Below are 13238 nucleotides of genomic sequence, written 5' to 3'. Positions count from 1 at the left end.
TCATCAAAAGAAGCCCCGATATAAAGCTTGATATAATTGTGACACGTAAGTCGAGTTGCCCAGCTGTCATGGTGTCCACGAAGTTATATTCAAGAAATGGTATTGGTTGCACATTAATTCCGTATTAGCTCGGGCGCAAGTGAAGTGCATTAGCTGCATATCACCATGAGAAATACAGTATCCTCACATTTATAATTATCGGGTTTCCTTTGTTTTGTTTTTATAGATTATTGAGATAAAAGTACGGGGGAAGTCCATAATCGCCATATCACGTCTGTGAAAAGGAAAGGCCGGTATTTGAATTGGCCATTGATGTCGCGCTTGTCCAATCAGAGTTGGTAATATAAAAACATTAACGTCATAATGCCTGTTTCTACCGAGCGGTTCAAGCAAAACATCGAATTTTAACTCCGGAAAATACCATGGCAATGTAAACTCATACTATAGAAAAAAGTTCGAAACAAATATTTTCGAACTTGTAAATGATTTTGTTAAGTTAACTTAAAACCTAATAATGGAAAGTCCTGCCCAAGTTTGATCTTGAAATGGATGCAGTGAGCAGTTGTATTTGGTATTGTAAATGGCAGGCAATATATGTGTGTAATAAAGATATCGAAAAATATATACTGACCACTTGTAAATATGTACCACATTTAAATGAGAATGTCAGCGGCATATGGGCTGAAATATTATATTTTGCCAATGTATGTGTTATAACCCTTGTATTTAACAGCAAATAGTTTTCCGTTGATTATCTTTAAACGAAACGGTTTGCAAAGTGCCAATTCAAGGCCAAACGAATTAGTTTGATAATCAAGTAAACATTTATCAAGAATGTGTGATTCTTTTAAAATATCTTCATATGGTTTTAATGATTATAAATTTACAAAGTCCCATTGACTTATTCAGAAATAATCTTTTACAACTATGCCAATGTCAAAATTAGACTTTTAACGACCTCAAGAATCTGGTTTCTAAGTAGATAAACGAATCAGATTAAATTTTCAAATCTTATTCTCGATGCATTCTTAAAATAGACAAAAAGTCCGAATATCAGAACAGTATATTAAAGAATTATCTGTATAAAACGAAATCTAAATAGAAAAAAAAATAAGTTCCATTACAGAAAACTTCGAGAGGAAAATAATCATTACATTCCTCGATCCTTATAATTGAGATATTTCAATGAGTCATTTTACAAGAAACAATAAAACAATTCCTAGACAGTGTTTTTTGTAGAATTACTAGATCAGAAAGGTTTCTTACTCAATTACGAACGGCACAAGGTTTGTCAATAAAGAAAAGCAAAGTGAATTACTTCTTGGAAAAATGTATTGCGTAAACTATTCAATCTCAACAAATCGTTTTCTAGATCTGGATGTGAAATATTTGTACAATCAGATATTGCTCCACCGACAGCACGTTAGTTAACAATTACCATTGGTCTGCAAAATCCCTTTTGTTTGCAAACGATAGATCCAGAGAACCGCTGAAATGTTATCTAATGGTTTAAGTAAATAAACTCTCGTGTCCACAGAATGCAACTGAACAATTGAAGCAGTTGGACACTCACAATGATCTTGTCCAATTGCTTTGAGACAACATAGACAGTAAAAACATTCTTTAATAAAGCGTAAATAAATTGGTTTCTTTTCGTCTTAACAATTTTAATACAAAGGCACATCTAGCTTATATGTACTCGTAAATTAGTACAGAACAGCATTTCATGCTCGTAAATATTACAGTTTCTTAAATTATATTTCTCAGTGATTTCCCTCTCAACGTCGTATTATTTCTTCTTCGAATTATCATTAACCTTTAGAAATGCATTTGTTCACGCTGCACGATTTAAAACAGAGCATGGTAACCCCAGCGTTAAAAGGGGTTAATAGGTGACCCAATACGGGATATACGGGGCAATGGAAAACATATTAGGTGAGAGCGAATGGTTTTCTGCGCCCCGTATACCCATATCGGGTCTACTACTAACCCCGTAACGTATGTATCATGTCGACAACCCGTTGATATTGAGCAATTTATTGGAAATGGATTATTCATTCATTGAAAACGAAAAGATGACGCCATTTCGGTACGATATAATTGAGTGACCAAATATGCAAAAATTTAAGGGTCACAGCGTGACCAGTCCGGCACCAATGACGTTGCATCATTGGAGGCGTAATATAGTTTGATATAGTTCTAGTTGTTTTAAAGCCAGTATAACGCAACATGAGAATAAATAAAATATGATTTCTAAGGTTTATTAAGTCAAAAACTAAAATAAATACAAGTCTTCAGTCTTTCAATAGCCAATGTTTCAATTCTGTCCATTTATTGTTAGAAAGCACCTCAAGAACACTGTCCCGACATCTCCCCGTTGTACACGGTTAACACTCCAAAACTGATGTCCATGCTTTTGTCCAAGAAAAAGTTTGATCAAAATGGTTGTATGGATCGTCTCCGACATTCCTGCAAAAGAAAATCATTAAGAGCATGCTGCATCTATATATGTGGTTTCTTATACGTATCGAAACATCAGCCCGGCGTATCGATACATCAGCGCGGCGTATCGATATATTAGCCCGGAGTATCGATACATAAGCCCATCGTATCGATATATTAGCCCGGCGTATCGATACATAAGCCCGACGTATCGATATGAGTTGGCCAAAAGTTGTCATGAGCAAGCTCTTTCATTTTGTTTTATTCGATACAAATTTTATACAGATCCTTTATCATTTGTCTTATCCTTTGTGTGTCCTTCCGTGTGACAGCCACCTTGGTTGATGAAGATATATCTAATCACTGACGTTGTCAAAAAATACACGCAGTCAATATCCAACGTTTTTCAATCCAGGTGTTTATTTATTTTTAATTTATGTCAAAACAGGCGTTAAACGGTGTAATTATCGTTGTCATATATCAATGAAAGTAAAAAACAACAACATTATTTTCATAAAACATTGCATGAATTGAAGAACGTCTGTCAGGAAGTTCGTAAAATTACAGAGTATTTATTCATTTTTTTATCTTTAATGATGTTTATGTCTGTTTAATAAAAGAAATTCATGTTTAAGTTTTCATATTATGAATTTGTGAAATAACCTTTCATTTTCAACATTAGTAAAACATATAGGCGTCGTTGTCTTTCGACTTCAAGAATATTCGTGTTCATATTATATTACATCGCGGCGAGATTCCCATAGGGTGAACGAGGATTGACTTTTATTTAAGTTCATAAACTACCAACGTGTCAAATGGATGCTAGTCACAAACGCACGTAAAAATTTCATTGATGTCTTATGCAGACTGTTGCCGTACGATTAGTTGTTTACTTTAAACGAGACAAAGGTAGCATACATCGATTTCCTTCAACGAAACATATTAAACAATGTTTTCAATAAAAAAAGACCAGACGGATTGTTTTAAACAATCATTGATAAATGACAACTAAGATAAAGATAATAACAACGAGAGAGTGAAATACGGACGGAAAGAAAACGTATGATAACGCCCGCCGAATTTGAAACAATTGCAGGAGAGCAGCTTACATCGACGCAATAAGTAGTTATATTGACTGGAATGTATAAGTATGAATGAAATGGGCAAACGGTATCAGCATGGAAATGCGCGATATTACTATATGGTACGATATATTGGGATGAGTACGGTGGAATAAGCATTCTAAGATATATTTAAATTTCAAAGACGGTGCCAAAATGAAGAACCCTTTTAACCCTTATTTACACCAAGTTTTACCTTACAAAAAATATAAACGTAACTTCATTGAATGTTGGACGTCTGTACTTTCCATACGATCACTACAAAAAGTTACTAAAGGGGACACCCGGGTTCGAACCGGGGACCTCTCGATCTACAGTCAATGCTCTATTACTGAGCTATATCCTCTCACAATTGCTTTGCACATATTTCTAAATTAGAGGCATTTGTATAAGGTCTTATCTATCATAGGTCTATCAGGTCTGGGGACATATTGTATTGAAAGTATAATTAATATAGTAAACTAAGAGTTATATTACATAGCCTAGTGGTGCCACAGCGTTATATTTCGTCATACTTGTATCTGTTCTCCACATATTTCTAAATTAGAAGCAGTTGTATTAGACCTTATCTAAATCAGGTGTGGTGACATATTGTAATGATACTATGAGTAATAATATAAACTATGTGATAACAGTACATGGCTTAGTTGTAGAGCATTAAACTGTAGATCGAGATTTACACCACAAAGTATGCACAAATACAAACACTTAAACGCATAACTATAAATAAAGCAATAGCTAGATAAGATATAATGATTTATCGTTGCGACATATTGCATCAATATTATTATGGCCTTTTGAATAAAAAATCACTAAAATATTATATGACATAATTATTGGGATATAGCTCAGTGGTAGAGCATTCGACTGCAGATCGAGAGGTCCCCTGTTCGAACCCGGGTGTCCCCTTATCCTTTTAAGGTAATTGCAGCATGGAAAAGCGTCAGGAAACAACTAAGATATAACGAATTATCAGTCAATGTTTTAGCAATGTACAACCATCTTAAAGCAATGCTGGAAACTTCGACTAAGACTTTGATGTAAAAGACAGCGTCATCTGTTTGGTACATTTTATGGCCACCACAATTCAAACTTTATTTGTTTGTTTTTTGTTCCTAATTGTTATTATATGTTATTCATGTCGGAAATGGCCCATTTGGCTTATGTTTCTTGTAATCATATACCCGACTTTAGATAAAGATTCTTGTATCGTGTTATCTTGTATTGTATGTTAGAGTATTCGATCTTTTCGGCAGAAATGCGGGTATGTCAGTTTTTACAGGAACAAGTAGCAGACTCATCTATGCTATAGATATTGATGCATTATGTCAACACTTAAATTTATCGCATGTACTAACGGAAATAGACTAATGCAACTTATTGTTTACAAAGTGGTGTTGGCGAAATATTTCTATATTACCTTGGCTTGCACCTCGAATTGAAAGCAAGAGTCTTCTGCTCGGTTAATTTTATAGAAACCAAAATTGTATTTATAACATTCTTGAATTTATAAATGAATCGATAAATCGTTGGCAGTCGGTACAGAACTAAAAATATTCTTCTTTCAAAATATCCAGATAGTTAGCATTTTTATGGTGGTAACATTCATGGAAAATATTGATTACTGATAAAAAGATTGTAACCGTCTATTTAATAGCTAAAAACGCAAACATTATTAGATGAATGGTGAATGCTGATAGATCAACTGTGGTCTACTATAGTCTCATAAGGTAGACATACCGTGTTTATTCTCATAACATTTAAATTAAACTCGGTATCCTTCATAAGAACCATTGTTTTCGACATTTATTCATCCATTTTGGAATATTAACACAACATTATTAATTGTGGTAAATCTTAAATAAGATTAAGAGTGCATCTTTAACAGTTCGTTGAAACCATACAGACTAGTTGAACATTTTATATGTATTTTTTAGGACATAACACCTCGAAAAAAATCGCACGCATTCATTTTTAACATTTTTCGAAATGCGAATCTTGTTCAAAGCATCTTTAAAGCAGCATCAAAACATCGTCAAATTTGAACTGCAATAGAGATAAAAGACTCCATAATCTAAGAAGAAACATCACTCGTGGCACAAACGTTGTTCTTTGATATCCTAATGTGATTACATTTTCCCCAAAATACTTGCATCTTTCACTGTTATCGATGTTATAAAAGTTTCGTTTTTATCATGATTTCTTATAAAGTCTAGACATGCTTATTCGTACTATATTAATTTACAGTCAGATCTCTGTTTCATTCTTAATGTAACCGCTATATCTTCCGCTAACATTACTCATATATCAGCGTTATGTGGTGAGTTGTTTGTTTTGATAAGTCATCAAATGAATTTCCGATATAAAGCTTGATAATTGTGACACATAAGTCAAGTTGCCAAGCTTTCTTGGTGCTCACGAAGTTATATCCAAGGAATCGTTCTGGTTGCACATTAATGCCGTATTAGCTCGGACGCAAGTGAAGTGCATTAGCTGCATATCACCATGAGAAATACATGTATCCTCACATTCACAGGCCAGTATTTGATTTGGCCATTGACGTCGCGCTTATCCAAAAAGAGTTGGTAATTAAAAAAACATTAACGTCATCATGCCGAGCGGTTTAAGCAATACGTCAGATTTTAACTTCGGCACTCAAAAGTAAAATCATACTTTAGAAAAAAGTTCGGAAAAAATATTGTCGAACTTTTAAATGATTTTGTTATCTTCAAACCTAAAAATGGAAAGTCCTGCCCAGCTCTCATTTCTTCAATTTTGTAAAAAAATCAATAAGGGAAACCATAGTGAATATTTGTTGTGTAGAATCGCAGTTTGATCTTGAAATGGATGCAGTGAGCAGTTGTTTTTGGTATTGTAAATGGCGGGCAATATATGTGTGTAATAAAGATATCGAAAAATATATACTGACCACTTGTAAATATGTACCAGATTTAAATGAGAATATCAGCGGCATATGGGCTGAATTATTGAATTTGGCTTTGCATTTAACAGCAAACAGTTTTCCGTTGATTATCTTTAAACCAAACGTTTTGCAAAGTGCAATCAATTTAAAGCCAAAGGAAATAATTTTTTACATCTATGCCAATGCCTACATAAATACAATAGTTTTCTGCATATTGCATGAGGAGTATATCAAAATCAGATCTTTAAAGAGGTATCTGGTTTCTAGGCAGATAAACGAATCAGATAAACTCCAATTTGATTAAATTTAAAATCTTACTTCCGTACTTAAACATTTTATATTGGGCAAAAAGTCCAAATATCAGAACTGAAATATTGAAGAATTTCCTGTAAAAAAATCTAAATAGAAAACATTTTCCATTTCAGGAAACTTCAGACGAGAGGAAAATAAACATTGCATTCCTTGATCCTTGTAATTAGGATATTTCAATGAGTGAATTTACAAGAAACAATAAAACTTTTCCTAATCAGTGTTTTTGGCATTATTACTTTATCAGAAAGGTTTCTTACTCAATTACGAACTGTACAATGTTTGTCAATAAAGAAGAGCAAAGTGAATTACTTCTTGAAAAAAACCCACCTTGCGTAAACTATTCAATCTCAACAAATCGTTTTCTAGATCTGGAAGTAAAATATTTGTACAATGAGATATTGCTTCACCGACAGCACGTTAGTTAACAATTACCATTGGTCTGCAAAAGCCCATTTGTTTGCATACGATAGATCCAGAGAACCGTTTAAATGTAATCAAATGGTTCAAGTAAATAAACTCTCGTGTCCACAGAATGCTACCGGACAATTGAAGCAGTTGAACACTCACAATGATCTTGTCCAATTGCTTGGAGACAACATAGACAGATTTTTGCCAAAAAAATTGGAGCGAGCGAGCGAAAAAATAAAGTATTTTTTTGTCATTTTTTATAAAAACCGATGCGAGCGAAGAGCGAAAAATATGTTTTTCCTTATATTCAATATAAATAAGAAAGATTGTTCAAAATAATTTCCCTTAAACCCATTTTAATGCCATCTTTAACTGAACCTCTAATGGACATTGGGTAAATGTCGGAATGCATACTATTTATTCATCCGTGTTTAGTACAAACATTATATGGATAAATCTAATTTCTTATATAATTAAAACATACTTTAATATGACGATCATTCATAATAATAAATAACCCTGCTTTTAGTAAAAAGTTTGAAACGACTTATAAAAATCAACCTGAATCAGTTTAACATCATATGCAACTGTATTTAAACATAACTTAATATTGATTTTGGATTTGTAAAAATGATCACTTACACAGGCATCTTCAAACATCAGACTCCATATAACATTAGACTCAATTTTGTTTTTATTATCACAGGAAAAGCAATGACATGTGCTTATTAAAACAAAAAGAACAAGGGTATTTTTTTAAGAGTACTTTTTTTTGGTTATTTAGATGTTTTTATGCACCAGCCAATTGTATATGCCCCCTCCCCCTAAGTCTGGAATAGCGGGGACTTTGACTTCCGGTCTCTCCAAAGACGGGTAAAATACCCGACCTGCAGGGACACACTGCCGTTGAAATCCCTGCCAATTGGCCCCGCAACCCCGAATACCTATGTGAGGCCCATTCCCGACTATTTTCAATATGAAGACAAAACCACATTCACTAGGCACAGCGGGGCCACCTGAAAGGTAAAAACGCAGCCCATTGCCTCTGCTGTCCCCGATATACCCCTGGAACAAGGGCGAGGGGTGGGCGGGGCAGTGGTTACAATTTACAAGTGCATTACAATCCCGGAGTATGCTGCAAATAAAAACAAAATATAAGGTGATAAACTTAGGCTTACTTATGTTGAGGTATATCCAGACCAGTGTTTATATCGCTATTTGTGAAAAGATATTTGTTCAAAACTGTTGTTTTGTCAGAATTTGATCAAAAATGAGCTTGATACATCAATTTGGACCAAACAATGACTCATGTTCCAGTTAAGTTGACCTGTCATCTTCAGCATCGTCTTAACGAGGTAAAAGTTTGGTCCCTTGTATCATGACTTGAATAAAATAGTACTAAGTTGATTATTCCGATTTCCATTCAAAACGAGTCACTAATTACGCAATATTATCACTACCAGTCTCAGATACACATGCTTTATTGCATAATGATTGCTTTAAATAATGATCCTTTAGTTCATGAGACGATCAACAATGACTTCATAAAATTTCCAAACTTCGAGCCACATTGTTTATACCGGAAGCCGCCATTTTGATTGAATTTATTGAAACCCATGCTAAACCGATCGATATACAGTATAAAAACACTACGCATCGGTAACTTCCCGTTACAAAAACACGAAAACTAGCGTACTTGATTATTTTTAGCCTTTTGATAAATTATTACCTGATAAAAATCTGCATGGCGATCAAAATAGAGGTGCGGGTGCACCAAAAACATTTTTTTTTTCATTTTCAAAAAAATAGGAGCGGTAAATCCGCAGAACGAAATATCAATTTGGTGTGGTCTAAATGTATTGGGTTTTTTTCGTCTTAGCAATTTCAATTCAAAGGCACATCAAGCTAATGTGTACTCGTAAATAAGTACAGAATAGCATTTCATGCTCGTAAATATTACAGTTTCTTAAATTATATTTCTCAGTGATTTCCCTCTCAACGTCGTGTTATTTCTTCTTCGAATTATCATTAACCTTCAGAAATGCCTTTGTTCACGCTGCACGATTTAATACAGAGCATGGAAACCCAAGCGTTAAAAGGGGTTAATAGGTGACCCGATACGAGATAAACGGGGTAATGGAAACCATATCAGGTGAGAGCGAATGGTTTTCTGCGCCCCGTATATCCCATATCGGGTCTACTTCTAAACCCGTAACGTATATATCATGTCGACAACGCGTTTATATAATCAATTTATTGGCAATGGATTATTTATTCATTGGAAACGAAAAGATGACGCAATTTTGGTACAATATAATTTAGTGACCAAATATGGGAAAAATAAGGTTCACCGAGTGACCTGTCCGGCACCATTTGCGTTCCTTCATTGGAGGCGTGATATAGTTTGATATAGTTCTAGAAGTTTTAAAGCTAGTATATTTCTAAGGTTCATCAAAGTTTCAAAAAGTCAAAAACTAAAACAATAAATAAAAGTCTACAGTCTTTAAATAGTCAATGATTCAATTGGGTCAATTTTGTTGTCAGAAAGCACCTCAAGACCACTGTCCCGACATCTCCCCATTATTCCACGGTTAAGTCTCCAAAACTGATGTCCATGCGTTTGTCCAAAAACGATTGATCAAACTGGTTGTATAGATCGTCTACGACACGACATTCCTACAAAGAAAATGATTGAGAGCATGCTTTATCTATATAATGTGGTTTCCTATACGTATCGAAACACAAGCCCGGCGTATCGATACATAAGCCGGGCGTATCGATATATTAGCCCGGCGTATGGATACATAACCCGACGTGTCGATATGAGTTGGTCAAAACATATATACGTAACATCATTACATATTTGACATCTGTATGTCCCATTCGATCTATAAAAATAGGTACTCAAGGGGACAGCCGGGTTCGAACCGGGAACCTCTCGATCTGCAGTCGAATGCTCTACCACTGAGCTATATCCCCACATACTTGTTTCAGTTCTCCACATACTCCTGAATTAGAAGCAGTTGCATTTGGTCTTATCTATATCAGGTATGGTGATATATTGTATTGATAGTATAAGGAATATAGTAAACTATGTGAGTATATTACATAGCTTAGTGGTAGATCATTAGCCTGCAGATCGAGATTTACACAACAAATTGTTCACATATTCAAATATTATACGCATAACTATACATGTTTTAAAGCAACTACTAGATCAGATAATTTATCGTTGCGACATATAACATCAATATATTAATTGCCTTTTAAATAAAAAATCACTTAAATATTATACGACATATGGGGATACAGCTCCGTGGTAGAGCATTCGACTGCAGATAAAGAGGTCCCCGGTTCGAACCCGGTTGTCGCCTTATCCTTTTAACATAACTGCAACATAGAAAAGCGTCAGGAAACCACTAAGATATAACGAATTATCGGTCAATGTTTAGCGATGTTCAACCATCTTATAGCAGCGATGGAAGCTTCGACTTGGACTTCGATTACAAAGCCACCGTCATCTGTTTGGTACATTTAATGACCACCACAATTTTAACTTTATTATTTTCCTGATTGTTATCAATAAATCGTTGACAGTCGATACAGGACTAGTCATATTGTTCTTTAAAAATATCCAAATAGACAGCAATGTTTATGGTTGTAACGGACTCTACTCGTTCTTATTGACTTATTCATGGTTTCATCACCGGTTATATTTTTACAATGTGAAGTTGGCGAAATCTTTCTAGATCAGCCTTTTAGTTTTCATTGGGGTTTATACTGTAGCATTTTTTTCGGGTCATTAAGCACATTAATTCAATCTTAAAGTTTTGAAATGTCCTCAAGGTAACTATGTTTAGCTAAGGGCTCATTACTCAGTTCCACTAGAACACATGTTGTCATACGGAATTATGTATGTGCTGACCTTTAACCAATCAACTGACGACTTTATAGACTTTACCGTCTACGACGTGTTTTGTTTTAAATCTGCATTGTTTATTTTGAAAATAAAAATTAAATAAAACAATCATCGAATTCTCAATTTGAATTCTCATTAAGAATGTTTTACAAGGCGTCATTACAATTTTATTGTTACGGATTTGTTTTCGTACACTTAATGTCTCATTTTGTGCAGCCATCGACTTCGGTTTTACAGTTTATAAGAATCTTATGATCAATTTTGTAAGTGGTCATATAATTTCAAATATCTGCATTACAGTGACATAAAACTGACTGCTAATGTAAATCATACGGATAGTTATATGATTAAGTGATGGTTATTATGGATATTGTTTTATAACGCGGGTAAACCAGAAATTTACTTCAGATTTTATTGTAATTGATGGTCCTTATTTTGATTTAAAATAAAATGTTATGCCTTATGCAAGCACATTTCAAACTTATTTCAGGAAACGCAAGCCTTATTTTACATTTTTGGATTGCAATAAATGTTGCACAACAAAAAAAAGTACATGCAAACTAGATCTAAAACAATACGGATATAGTCGTCATTTTTAACTAGCATCCATTGGCAATTGTGAACAGATTTTTCTGTATTTTTATTTTCTGTATTTAATTCGAACATATGTTTATCTGAAATTTACATTCGTATCTTCTGTTGTATTTTCTAAAAACATTTTTTGTACTTTTTGTATTACCTACCCGCGTCTAAGCACACAAACACTTTTGCTTATAAGGGCAAACCAAACATGGCCAGAGCAGAGGGACAGACGTGCGAAAAGGGCGTATACGTGAAAAAGTTTCCACATTAAACTTCAACATATAATAATAAATGTGGTGGAATTGATTTCTTAATACTTATGTGAAAAACTACAGAAACAAGCTCAGTAACAAAAAGTTTAAACATAAACCAGGTTTAATGGCACTGGGTTAACGCCAAAGACATAGAACACAAAAACAAAAAAACAAAAACAAGAAAAATGGAAAAACAGCACAAAACTCCACAAACCTTTATCTACTATTCACAGCCTACCACAAATCTTAGATACAAGCGAACTGCAGAATCAGGGGTAACGTTTTAAAATAAAACAAAATATGAATATTTGAAAATAAATTGAAGTAGGTAAAATGACAATCAATTTTCAACAGGGAGCAGCTGTCTGCCTAGATTCGAAGATCATACAAGTTACCTTCGGTCAAGTACTTTGAAAATCGGAGAAATAAAAAGAGCGGTAATTTCCTTTCCGTGGATCGTAGATGTCAAAATGACATGGCATTGATTCATTTACCATCATTGTTAAAGGCACTGTAAACTGTCAGTAGTAGTCAAATGATTTTGCTGGCTTCAACTAATCTTTATAGGTAGTGGATTACTTCTTCTTGGAAATCACAACAAATACACTGTTCGTACTTTTACTTGGAAATCACAAAAAGGACAAATGCGTACATGACATAAGCATGTTAAGCAAACTGTGTAAAGTTGGCTTCTTTTGGGATTTCACTATCTTTGTAGTGTAAAAGATATTTAATGTGACACTCTTATTCAAAATCAAAACAAACACATGTAGAACAAACATCTACTTTGACGTATAAACCTTTAACTACTTACTAAAAATGCATCTGTGGCCAATATTTAATACTGATAACATGATTGTAACCGCGTATTTAATAGCAGGAAGCGCAAAATTATTAATTGATTGTTGAATGCTAAAAAATTAACTGTGGTCTACTATAGTCTCATAAGGTAGTAATACCTTGTTTTGCGCTCATTTCTTTCAAATTAAACTCGGTATCCTTCATAAGAACCAATATTTTCGACATTGATTCATCCTTTTTGGAATATTAAAACAATATTATTAATTGTGGTAAATCTTATTTGGGAGCAATAGTGCATCTTTAAAAATAGTTTTATTTGAAAACACTGCATTATATTGTCGAAGATGTCATCTGATAGAACTTTTAATTTAAATTAATTTCTGAATAACAAACACAGTCTAGACATCAGTGCGTGTAGTTTTAATTGTATTATTTAAAATTGTCGCCATTGGTAGCTTTTATTGTATGTTTATTCA

The 13238-nt window shown here is 33.9% G+C and overlaps 2 non-coding genes across 2 annotated transcripts; one reads left to right on the top strand and one right to left on the bottom strand.

The window, feature by feature from the left end:
- The first annotated feature begins 4400 nt into the window (after positions 1-4400).
- Positions 4401-4472, top strand: Trnac-gca (transfer RNA cysteine (anticodon GCA)). The gene has a single exon. It is a non-coding gene; the product is annotated as a tRNA-Cys (tRNA).
- Positions 4473-10113: 5641 nt separating this feature from the next.
- Trnac-gca (transfer RNA cysteine (anticodon GCA)) lies at positions 10114-10185 on the bottom strand. Its single transcript has one exon. It is a non-coding gene; the product is annotated as a tRNA-Cys (tRNA).
- Between the last annotated feature and the right edge of the window lie 3053 nt (positions 10186-13238).

Source organism: Mya arenaria, chromosome 3 (assembly GCF_026914265.1).
Source record: "Mya arenaria isolate MELC-2E11 chromosome 3, ASM2691426v1".
In the NCBI taxonomy this organism is placed as follows: Eukaryota; Metazoa; Mollusca; class Bivalvia; order Myida; family Myidae; genus Mya; species Mya arenaria.
The sequence above is the reverse complement of the archived record's forward strand: the minus strand, read 5'-3'. Positions and strand labels throughout refer to the sequence as shown.